This window comes from Juglans regia, chromosome 16 (genome assembly GCF_001411555.2).
Source record: "Juglans regia cultivar Chandler chromosome 16, Walnut 2.0, whole genome shotgun sequence".
In the NCBI taxonomy this organism is placed as follows: domain Eukaryota; kingdom Viridiplantae; phylum Streptophyta; class Magnoliopsida; order Fagales; family Juglandaceae; genus Juglans; species Juglans regia.
This window is the reverse complement of record NC_049916.1, coordinates 3,574,464-3,587,714: the sequence shown is the minus strand read 5'-3', so window position 1 is coordinate 3,587,714 and position 13,251 is coordinate 3,574,464.

The window sequence follows — 13,251 nt, the reverse complement described above, 5'->3', positions numbered from 1 at the left end:
TTTTTAGAGGAGACTCTTTATAGATATCAATAAAGATGGAGATCTTTGGGTCTCCGACTGTTTTTAGAGGAGAACTTCACCCTCCTCTCCTTTCATTTCCATTTTTGCAATATGTATATATTTTTATAGTAATGTTTTTTTCCCTCCTCCCTCCTCCCTCCTCCCTCCACTGGTTCGATTTTAATCAGATCTACTACTTTCCAACTGCCATCAATCGACACATGCCCCACCACCACATCTGCCAGCTGCCGATCTACAGGGATGACACTGAGTCGCCTACCCCAAAAAGCTCGGCGCGTGACCCTAAAAGCTCAGCGTATGTTCCTCACGCGTCGTTGCACCCCGACTCCTTCGACGGCTACACGCGTCGTACCAAAAGATTCCTCTTGCCGAGATCTTCCAGATTTGGCTTGCCTCGACTCCATCTCACCGACGCGTGATTGCCACACGCCACCACATATGCGCAGGAAGGTGGATGACCGGCCGCAGATCAGCCCATCCGATGTCGTGCTTTCTACTATTTTATCATTTTTCCTAACCAATGATCTTGGAAAAGGTATTACGGATCTTTCTAAAAAACATTTCAGGATAACTGCAGTACACCCACTACCATCACCGCTTCCAGCAATGGTTCCATAGTTTGCATAACTTTGCGAACTGCTTATTTTTGTCTTTTAAGCGACGTCCTCTTTGTAGCAATGTTTTGAATACCGTACCGGACGCTGTACCGGTCAAGGCACTGAAACGAAATATTTCGGTACCGATACCGTTTCAGGATAGCTTTTCGGAATAACATTTCGGAATAGTCGATATATAAATAAATAACATTTCAAAATTATATTCCAAAATAATAGTCTATATATAAATACATATATATAAATTATAAATAGTCTAGTCTGAATTGGAGATTAAAAAATAAGCTTGAAAAAAAAAATTCTGGCCGAAATATCGACTGGTACCGGCCGAAATTGAGGCTGATACAGGCTGAAATTGAGGCCAGTACGTTCGGTACCGGCCGGTACGAAATAGATATAGTACCTGTACCGGCTGGATGACCGGTACGAAAAATTTCGGCCATACCGGCCAGTACGGTACGAAATTCAAAACTATGCTTTGTTGGGCATGGGTAAGGACTAAGAAATTGATCTCAAACCTTTTTTTTTTCTTTTTTTCCACCTCCTTTACACTGTAGTTTTTTGTACTTGGACATTTGTTGGGGAACCCCACCCCTCCTCATGTATCATCCTTTCCGTTTCTAATAAAAATTTACTTGCCTAGAAAAATATATATATATAGATAGAGATCTTAGTTGATTGCCAAAAGTCTCCCCCTCATACCTGGGTTGTTCTTTTCATTGAGAGATATAAAATACAATATAAAGAATCTCTATCTATCAATTTCTTTATATAGACATCTATCATGACTATCACAATTATTCAAGTAACAAGTCTAGTATTATAAACATGATTTTCTCTTATCCCTTCAAATATTTAAGATATGTTCATTATAAATATAGAGATATATAAAATAATTAATACGAATTCTAAGTTTCTACAAACTTATATGAGCGGAGCATAATTTTATACAAGTTATATTATTTAATAATCGGTTATAATTTTGTATTTACGAAAAAATTTGTTTAATAAACTAATCAAGTCGAATTCAAGTTTAATTAGCAACTTGTCCAATAATTTTGCTTATTTGAAACCATATTTGCCTGTGGGCGTATCAAGTGATGTCTTAAGTTGTTGTTTGATATGCGAGACAATGGGGCATCATTCTTTGAACCCTTTTCAGGTACAAAAAATCTTTACAACCTCCTAATACTCCACACTCCATATTATTTTTAATTTTTATTATTTTTTTCTTTTATTAAATATTTATTATATGAATAATGAATAAATAATTTGAAATAATTTAAAAAGAATAAACTCAAAAAAAAATTTAAAAAAAATATTAAAAATTTAAAAAATTTAAAAAAGTGTCGAGTGTGGAGTGTGGTGGAGGTTGTGTAGCAATGCTCTTTCACGTAGGCATTGCCACATTCCCTTATCAGTGGTGTACTCACGGGTGCATTTTCAACTTGGCCTTGTGGGTCTTGTGGGCTTTGTTTCGGTTTTGCTACCCGCACCTTGGGCTGTTTGCACACGATAAAGAGAGCTTCTACACATAGAGAGAGAGAGAGAGAGAGAGAGAGAGAGAGAGAGCACTTCCAGTTAGAGAGATACCTGAGGTTGTGGAGCAGAGGGGCGATGACGAGATGGGGAGAAAGACTGCGATAGATGAAGATCGGACGGGACTGGGGCGAAACAGAGGAAGAGAGAGAGAGAGAGAGAGAGAGAGAGAGAGAGCGCCAAGGGGGAGGGACAGTTTTTTTTTTTTTTTTTAACGTATGGTAAAACGACGTCGTTTTATTAAAAAAATATATTTTAAAATATATCTTATATATTGGGCTGGGCCTGCCCGAGCCTTGTCCCCCAATACCAAAATCAGTGAAGGCGTTCGCCCCAAGCTAGGGCCAGACAGGGGGGACGGGTCAAATGAGGTGGTCTGCTGCCCAACCATACTTAAAAATCAATATTTTGGTATTATTGATGCACATTGTATTGAATTTATAAAAAATAAATTGCAAATTGATTATATTTTTTCCAAGGTGGCTGTTAAGGACGTGTTCCACACACCTGCTCACTGCCTTGCAACCAAAGGAGAGAAAAGGCCTGGAGTGTATAGAAATGCCTATGATGCCTAAGTTAGATGGATTGGGTGATAGATATCTCTTGTAGAATGTGGAGACAGTTTTTCGTACCTTCATAAGTAACCATTTATATAGCAGAAGGCTTCCCCCTTGAGCCTTGTAATCATCTTTTATTTGAAATCTAGTCTGATTATTTGAATTTCCATCAGCATTTGCAAATCTTATCTTAGAGAAGCAATTCGGATCCCTTAGCTATTAGGAGTTTGTTGGGTCCTTTATCCCTTGTATGACGGAGGTTGTTATCGTAATTTGGGATCTGGATGATGGGTTCATCCAATGCTCAATTGTCTGGGTTTGGCATTTGGGTTGCATCTTAGGCCCATCGGGCTTGTTAGAAAGGATTAAGTCCTTCTAGTGGCAAATTGAAAATTACAACTAATAATGGGCAAAATGCCGGAGGTCAATCTTTTAAATTCAATTTCGGTAATTATTTCGATTTGTACTGAAACTAAATATTTCGGTATAAGTACTTTTCAATGTACCGTTTTGAAATTAGCTATATATACTAATAATTAATAAAATAAATACATGTATATGTAAGTTTGTATCATATATGTATTAGTAGGGGTGAAAAATCGACCATATCAGTTCGGTTTTGATAAACCAAACCAACATGGTTTTCAGGGGACGATATCAACCGAAACCGGTCGATGAAGGGTGGGAAAACCGGTCGGTGTAGTTTCGACTGGTTTTCGTCGGTTCATCGACGTTCCCATCGGTTCTTATCACATACAAATTTCTCAACCAAGTAACCAACAATCAGATTCAAACAATTTCAGTAACCAAAAATCGGATCCCCCAATGCTAGAAACAAATTAAACAATACATCGTCATCCCATGAGAGAGAGAGAGAGAGAGGGAGAGAGGAAAGGGAGATGATGAGACTTGAGAGGGAGTTGACAGATCTGAGACTAGATTCGACTGAGAGGGAGATGCACGATCTATGAGGGAGACGAGAAATCTAAGAGGGAGAAGAAAGGGAGACAACAGGGAGAGAGAGAGAGAGAGAGCTGAGGGAGATGAGAACCAGAGGGCTACAGCAGAAAGAAAAGAATTGTGAAAATGAAGAGGGAAAGGGGGGGTTGGGGGGTTAGGGTTGAAACCTAACCCAAAACGGCGTCATTTGGTGTATTAAACCAAACAATGTCGTTTTCATATAATTTTTTTTGCAAAATGTGAACTTAAAATGATGTTGTGTCACTTACTTAAATGAAATGATATCGTTTATACGCATATAAATATATAAAAAAATATATTATATATAATCAGCCGGCTTGTCGGTTTGAACCTGGTTCAAACCGGAACTGAACCTGCCGATCACGGTTTTAGCTAATATTTATCGCTGGCCGACCGGTTCCTTGCCGGTTTCGACTGGTTTTGTGCTCTGATGGCCGGTCTGAGTCGGTGCTGGCTGGTTTTCTTGGTTCCTGTACGACCCTATGTATTAGTATATTTGGAAGAATTGAAGCTTTTTTAAAATGAGTATACATTAAAAACATTAAAAAAGAGTAGAGATATCGGTGTTAAAAGATAATATTAAAAACAATTACAAACTTGAGTTGTGACACCAAAAAATAAATAAAGAAAAAAAAAAGATATGTTAAATTAGTAAAAATAACGAGACTTTAAAAAACAAGGAAAGATATTTTAAGTTAAAAAAAAATTAAAATATATAAATCCATAATCCATTTTAGATTTTAAATTCAATTGAATGTCATCTATATTTGAAATTAATAAAAATGTTATCAAAACTTAAAAAAATTACAAAATTATTATTAAAATAGTCCAAAATGAAATGTAGTCCAAAATTAGCCATAATGAACATGTATAGTGTACCGAGTACTACCTCAAAATGGAAAATTCCGTTGGATTAGAAGAAAGGAAAAGTCTTAAGTTAGGCACGACTCGCCACTCGGGCCTGTTCGCAGACGACATCCAATGTGGAGAGAAACACACCGTTTTATTTACTCCAAAACGGTGCGTTTCGAGACTTCTGAAATGGCGTGTTCTGGTTCTTCCTGCTCGACGTCTCTCCACAAACCTAAACCCTAATGTTTTTCTACCCTTGCTTGACTTCATCCCTCTTCATCGCACCGCATCCTCTATGTTCGGTTTCTCTCCTCCCAGGCACTCTCTCTGTGCGAATCGATCTGTGGTTCCCAACCCTGGTTTCTCTCTATGTGAATCGATCCCTGGTTACCAACCCTGGTTTCTCTCTTTGTGCGAATCGATCCGTGGTTTCTCTTCTCCCAGGTATGCAATGTTATTCTACTTTTGTTCTTTTCAGAAATTTTTGGTCATTGATTGTTTTCTATGGCCTATTAGCAATGTATTAAAGTTAGTGTATAGAAACTATTACTGCAACTACAAGCATATCATGTACATCCACAACACCCACTCTTTGACTCATATTAGAACCAATCCAAAGAAATGAAGAAACCCCATTCATCAGTGGAAGAAAGTGCAGACATTTTTCTTTTTCATGCATTATTATTCACAAGGGAATGACTTGTGATCATTAAAAATTTTCAACAGTTGATTAGTTTTTGAAGGATTTTTTGTACCTATAATTAGACTGCCTCTTGAATAATAGAAGTTCGGTTCATCAGAAAAGCTGTAATTTTAATGTTCAGCAAATCATGATTGCATCATGACAGGATATGATTAATTGTTTTCATTCTCCAGTATCTAACCATGTGATTGGGTTTAAAAGAAAAATGTAAAACTTCTTAAAATAATTCAATTACATTATGATGGTTATGATGAATATACCTCCTGGCCTGCACACGTCTGAAATCTAGATCTCTGCAGCTGTGCATTTTACAACAAAGAGTATTTCTTATTCTAAAATCTGAAGTCCTTGAAAATTGAAAATAGGGATTGCAGGATGAGATTATCCCAATGGCATTAGATACTTTGAGTTCATTTTCTTGACATAATTAGAAACTAGGAAGTTATATTATCACTTTCTACGCAAGATCACCTGATTTGATGAGTGATCAGAGCAGCATACACTTCTTGAGATGTCATGATTTGGTGGGTATAGAGAAACAGCTTCAGTGGACTCCACTGTAGACATAAGGTCACACCAAGTTTGAATATGATTAATTGTCTTAATCAATTGACGACACTACTCAATCTAAATAAAAAGCAAAGACAGACAAGAATGGAGTACACGCTACAGAATGATCCATTCAAAGCAATTTACATTAAAAAGAAGGTGTTTTATCTAAGGAAGAGAGTTGGTGCAAATATAATCCTCCTTCTCAAAAACACTCTCTCGTAGCCCCTCATTTCCTTCTTTGCACTCGACAACTTCTGTGCTGCACCCAACTCTTCCTTGCATCATATCCATTATATATCAAAGTATTGTTAACAACTGCAACACTTGAGAGAGAGAGAGAGAGAGAGAGAGAGAGAGAGAACTCACTACATTTGCAGAAGTTCCTGCGGAGCCCACCGCCAATCTGTTAGTCTTTGATTCCCCTTGAGCAAAAAGAGAAAGAGTGAGTGCTTTGGATGGCTCACGTGGCTTATAAGGGTTGGATGTCCAAACAACTAGAAATTCATAACACTATTTTGTGCTCATTCACCACCTTTCTTTAGTTCGCAATAAATTTAGTGGCATATGTGGTTATATTTCTTGCTTGCCATGCTCTTTGAGCATCTTACCAGCTACCTAATCTTTTAAAGGTTGATATCTTCACTAGTTGTCAAGGTTTTGATCTTATAACCAATGCTAGTTTGTATAGAACAGAAATAATCACATCAATGTAATGGATTGTAGGTCCTGTGCTTCCTCAAGAAATTCAAGAGAGGCTAAGTCACACAGAGCAAGAGTATTTTAAGAGGCATTCTGCAGCTTTGATTTAGAATGTCATCATCAGTTGTGTCAGCATCACTTGATAACGACCCAATGTGCAAATGTGGGAAACAAGCTGTACTTAGAATCTCAAATACTCCAAGAAATCTGGGGCAGGCATTCTTTGGGTGTCCAGTGTACAATATAGAGGTAGACGCAATTAATAGTACTTGATTGTTTCTGTTTACATATTAATGTTTTATTCAAAATCTTGACAGCAAACATACTTGATTATTTACAAAGAGAAAACCTTTGTAAATAGAGAAACAAAAGTATTAAGGAAAGATGAAGAACTTCAAAAGAGAGAAGAAGAGATTCGGAAGAGGGAGTTGGCACTCCACAACGATCAAGCCCAGCTTCGTAGTTAAGAAGTCGACATGCGGCATGCACGCACACTATTGCGTGTGTATTGGCTAATGTCCATAGTTAGTTAATTGTATTTGATACGCTTAAAGTGATGAAGACTTTGTATTTGTATTTTATATAAACTAAGCGCTTGTAAGTCAAGACTTTAAAATTACGTATTTCAGACTTTATCGTGAATTGTATTTGATCTGCAATCCCGAGACTTTATTGTGCTTTAACGTGCCACTAGTTATTAACAAAGTATGTATTTACGTGAAAATAACTTACCAGCCTGATCATTTTGTCAGAATATTTGACAGGACTAAATTACAGGTTTATTGATTTACTTTTTTTCACCTGGACAGATGAAACAGTATCAAACACAACATCACATAAACTCAAAAAAATAATACCAATCACATTCAAAACCACATAAATAAATTGAGTACATAGATAAAAAGTCAAATTTACATAAATAAAGTACTTGAATACAAAATGTGCAAAATGCGGGTTCAAATACTAAGATACAAAACGTGAGTTTGGATACAAAAAGTACACTTTCACCACTAATACATAACATACCCTAACGTACCACCACCAACACGGAAATTCCTAAATCACCCAAACACACAAATGCCAGCAAACCACATCCAACACAAATTCTAACAAATCACCACCATTAACACTCAACATAATTCAACAATGGATTTCAACAAGTCTTGCTACAAGAAGCTACTTTGCTGTGTTCCGTCTGCCATCTCCGGCTTCATTCCATTCATCCCTAGTTGTATATGTGAATATAATAGCAAACAAAGTAAGACTCACCATAAAAAATAATAAAATGAATGAAAGTGGTAATTGTACACTTTCTTGTTGTACACTTTCTTGATCCACCATTATGAGAGTTTGTACATTTTCTTGAGTCCACATTTTTTATAGGCCGAGTTGGTTTTCACTACTTTTCAATAGTTTGGTGTCCATGCTACACCTCTGACAAGATAAAAAATAATTAAAATTCACAAATAATTGAAAATGTAGTATATTATCAAATACTTAAAAATGAACATCATGTAATAATGACAATAACTATGCTCTCACCAGTTTGCTTTTTCCCTTATCGTTTTTCTTTTTCGCAACCTTTGTTTTAATTTTCTTCAAATGTTCCTCCATCATCGACATCCTCCTCTTACATGGGGGTCTTCCCTTGCCTATGACAATATGGAGACTTAGCACCTTTTTAGAATTTCCTTTCGTAGCTGCATTCACAGTACTTACTCAAACATTAGAATCTATGCTGAAGGGCTTTGATGTGCTGTATACCTTATTCATCACATACAACTTCGATACCATGTCCTCAGTATGCTCATCGCATGAAACTGCATTTGTTATTACCTCATAAAATTTTTTTAATATACGTTTATATCTAACAGTTTTGAGTTCTGATCAGCAACGTCATAACTGCTAGGGATAATAGTATACTTACATTTTATGTCCTTTCTCCACCGGTCCAATATGTACTTTTCTAGCAACTCGCGAACTTTCCTAGCTGAGAAGATGACGAGAATATGTCTACATATTATCCCTCGAATATCAAACAACCCGCAAACACATTTCAACTCACACTCGGCCTCGTTAGAGTAAGCAGTATATGTAACCTCTTTGATAAAATCTTCAGCCTTAATTTCATCATCAACCGAGTAAGTTGCGATTATTCCATCCATTTTCTCGAAACGACAACGAAAATATATCATTTTCATTATCTCTTGTTGAACCTCCCTAAATTTTACATTTGTGTACACATTTTGAAACTTATTCTCAAGAGCCAAGTATGATATGCATGGAATGATGAAGTTAAATGAATGGAAGTCAGCTTGATTTTCGTTCTCAATTTTTTTCTTCAATGCATTGTCGAACTGATCAACAAACTCTTTAAGGTTTGTCCTAGCATGCACGTAGCGGTCGAAGAAAGCATTCATGCGCTCACTGTATTGAGTTGTACTCATTCCAGCCCAAAACGAGTTCTTTAAATATACCGGCACCCAAAACTCTCTCTCTGCATATAAGCTTTGCAATCATGCATTTTCATGCAAGTTGAACGTATCCTTGAGGTTGTTCCAAGAATTCTCAAACTCTTCGATTGTAAGGGAGTCATAGACACAAAATAGCAACTTACTTTTCAGGTCACATTTGTATTGAGTATGAGAACCATGTTTTTTAGGGACCTTTCGCAATATGTGCTACAAGCAATATCTATGCCACGTGTTGGGAAAGATAATGGCGATCGCATTTTTCATTGCGCGATCTTGATCTGTAATAATAGTTTTCGGCGCTTTTCCATCCATATAATCAAGCCAAATTTTAAATAACCATACAAATATTTACGTATCCTCACTTGAAATAAGGCCTGCACCCAAAATAATTGACTGTCCATGGTGGTTTACACCCACGAAAGGTGTAAATGACATTCAATACTTATTTGTTAGGTATGTGGTATCGAATGTTACCACATCTCCAAAGTAGTTGTAGGCCCATCTACTTTGGGCGTCTGTCCAAAACATATTTTTCATCCTATCATCATCATCCAATTCCATGAGACTGAAAAAACCATCATTCTTGTATTGCATCATTTTAAAGTACTCAAACAGCGCTTGAGCACCACCTTAACCAAGGCGCAGGTGTCGTGCCTTATCAATATAGTTACGACAATCATTTTCTCCAAATAGTACATTCTAAAACCCACTCGCTTCAGTCACAAGAGCATGGAAACTCTTATTCATCCGTATGTCAGCATGAACATTTGTATCCAACACCCTCCTAACAAACTCGTTAACTTCTCTATTGCATCTGAAAAACCTAGATTTTCTTGGACTGAGCACATATTATGTGTGTTAAATACGGATTTGACACACAATTTCTCATCCTTTAACATCACATTCATCATTGCCTTGCAATCTGTCTTGCTTGTTGGCCATGGCTTGGAGACGATTGATGCCCTATTTCGTGCCTTGCCACCACGAACAGATCCCATAGTGACATATTTTACAGTCCTATCTTTCTCCTTTTTACTCCATTGTGTCATAACTCCAAAACCACATTATTTTCCGTAATGTTTATAGTAAGTCATCAACTCATTTTCTGACTCAAAGCGCATCCCTGGGTTTGGCTCCTCAATGATATTACCCCCATCAATAGGCTCCATATGAAGTGACCCGGAACTGCAAGCCTCTTTGGTATCAATTGTATTACCCAAAGAGCCAATAGACTGCGCTTCAACTTCTATCGAATCTAACGTTGCCTCACTAATTTCTTCAACAGAGTTACTTTGCTACACTTTACTTTCCTGCAAATTCGGGGGAAAGAAGTATTATATGACAATATATGTTGTGGATAATGTGAAAGACATCATGTGGAAAATCCAACACATCACCTCGCTGCCACATGGATATGGGTTGGTAGATGTTGGAGAAACAAATGCTGGTAAAGCTGAACATAAGCTAGCAGCGACACTAGTGCTAATTTGTACACTAGAACTAGCAGCTACACTAGAGCTGACACTGGTTGCGGAACTAGACATGAAAACGGAAGTAGGCATGGTACCAGAAGTATCCATTGCAACAAAAGTAGAGTTCCATGAGTGTTGCTGCAATTTTTTTTTAAAAAAATTATGAACATAAATAATTGGGCCAAATATTCAAGTTCAATATTAACTACAATAAATACTCCAAGAAATCATCACTTGGTTGCTCCATGGATATGAATAGACAGTTGGAGGAAGTCCCATCATTGATATGACGAAATTATATAAGGCAACAGTATTTGATGCGGCAATAGAACTATGAAAGGCATCGGTACTTGAAGCGGCAGAGGAACTACTCAAGACAACAGTATTTGACATGAAAGCGGAACTACTCAAGGTATCAGTACTTGAAGCGACAGCGAATGTAGAGTTCCATGGGTGTTGTTGTAGTTTTCCATAAAAAATTTAAACACAACTAATTAGAACAAAAATTCAAGTTCAGAAAATTAAAGCACACTAACTACAATAAATACTCCAAAAAATTATCACCTGGTTGCTTCATGGATATGGGTAGGCAGTTAAAGGATGTCTTATCATTGGTATGGTGGAACTATACAAGGTAGCGAAACTACTCAGGGCAATAGTACTTGACGTGACAGTGGAAGTAGAACTCTATAGGTGTTGCTGCAGTTTTCCAAAAAAAATTTAAAAATAAATAATTAGACCAAATATTCAAGTTCATAAAATAAAGTATATGTAAACTATTTTACCATCCAACGATTACCAGGTTACTCCATGGATATGGGCTAGCACTTGGAGGAGACACAAAAGGTGGTAACCACGCATGAAGCACTGGACCATAGTAACTTGACATGTAGTTTGAAAAGTTTGAATAAAGTAGTCTTGATATGTCCTACAATATAGTAACATAATATTAATCAAGCCACCTGCACAATAAAATAAACATGCGCCAATTGTTGAAAGATGTGTATAATACCTGGGTTGATGGATTGGTGATAGGAGTTGTTATGTGAGATAGTCTTCTTTCTATTTCTCCATCTACCTCAACAATGAGAGTGGTTGTCAAGAATGAAAACAAGATGCACGCACTTACAATATTATATTAACTTTGAATCTGATCAGTGAGTATCCATTCATTTGTATAAGAACGCTTTTTTTTTTTTTTTTTTTTTAACATATTATCTATTTTGATTAAATTTCTTGTGTGTTTTTTTTCCTTGGAATCTACTTTCTTGCTACTCGAGTGTCAAAATTTATGATACAACCTGAATAATATAATAAAACTTGAATATCCAAGTTATGACACCTGAATAACTTCGTCATTCAACATGAATAACCAAGTGTAATATGATGTAACTTGAATAACCAAACTCTCATAAAAAATAAAACTGATGTTATAGAAAGATTTTATGCCAAAATTTACAACCAAAACAGGACACTTGAAAAGCTATAAAATGGACAAATTACGCATGTATAACCATACAAATGCCACTCAACTAAGAGCAAATGAACCAAATTTTGTACAATGAAACAAATTGACATTTTTCACTACAGGCCTCCCGTATGTTCGCAATGAAAAATGAAACACATGTTCAACGCATAAACCCACATTTTTCACTACAGGCATTTGTGATTTTCATTACAGGCCTCTCGTATATTGACTAAGTCTCTTACCAGGTTCGACGCCGAAATGTGGGTAGGTGGGTTGCTTTAAGTGACCATCGACGGAGACACGACGTCGGGGAAGAAAACTGACAACTGAGATATGAGAGAGAGGAAGAAATCTAAAGTCGAGAGTGAAATTTTCTGTAGCACTATGTCGAGGAAGCCACCGAAATTGCCAGTCGATTGCCTTTTGTTTCCTGGATTGAAGCGTGATGGAAACTATCACTTGAAACCTTTCTTCTCGCTTTTAGATATTTTCTTCATTTTCAACGTTTTTTTTAATATAATTTTTATGCCACGTCAGTATCGTTCGTGGGAAGACACATATTTGTGCCTGTCTGTAGCAGTATTCCAGAAGAAATTCAAAACTATGTTGGTGATCTCACCTTTAACCATAAAAGCATTGGGCATAATTTCGTGTTATACATTATATTTATTTTATAATAATTTATTTTACAATATTACATAGTTAATTTATGAAATTATTTTGTAAAATCTGCTAAAACATTTATTGTAGCAATTTAGGTCTAGTTTGGTTTTACAGATTAGATGAGATAATTTGAGATAAAAATTGAAAGTTAAATAAAATATTATTAGAATATATTTTTTTAATATTATTTTTATTTTCAAATTTAAAAAAGTTGAATTATTTATTTTATTTTATAAAATAATTTTAAAATATTATAATAATTAGATGAAGTAAGAAAAATTTTGAAAAAGTAAACGATACCTTAACATAAAAAAGTTGTTTAGGATAGCAATTTGGTTGTGTAAAGCTCGAGTTCTACTTGTTCTTCCTCCTAAACTCTTATCTCTCATTGCATCCCAAGATAACATTTCTCCTCTTTCTTTTCTTCGTTTTGCAAATCATTCTCTATTTTCCTTATTTTTTTTTGCTGTGAATTTGTTCCCTTTCGTTTTCTGAATTTTCTCTGTGAATTTGTTCATTCCATTGTTGGTGGGCAGAGCTAATAGCGGATTTTGATCGCATTGGTAGTTCGCTTGATCGGATTTCAAATTTTCTATTCATCAGTTCGGATCTTTGTATTTTATAGAGTGGTTTAGATCTTGTGTTCTTTTCCCCTT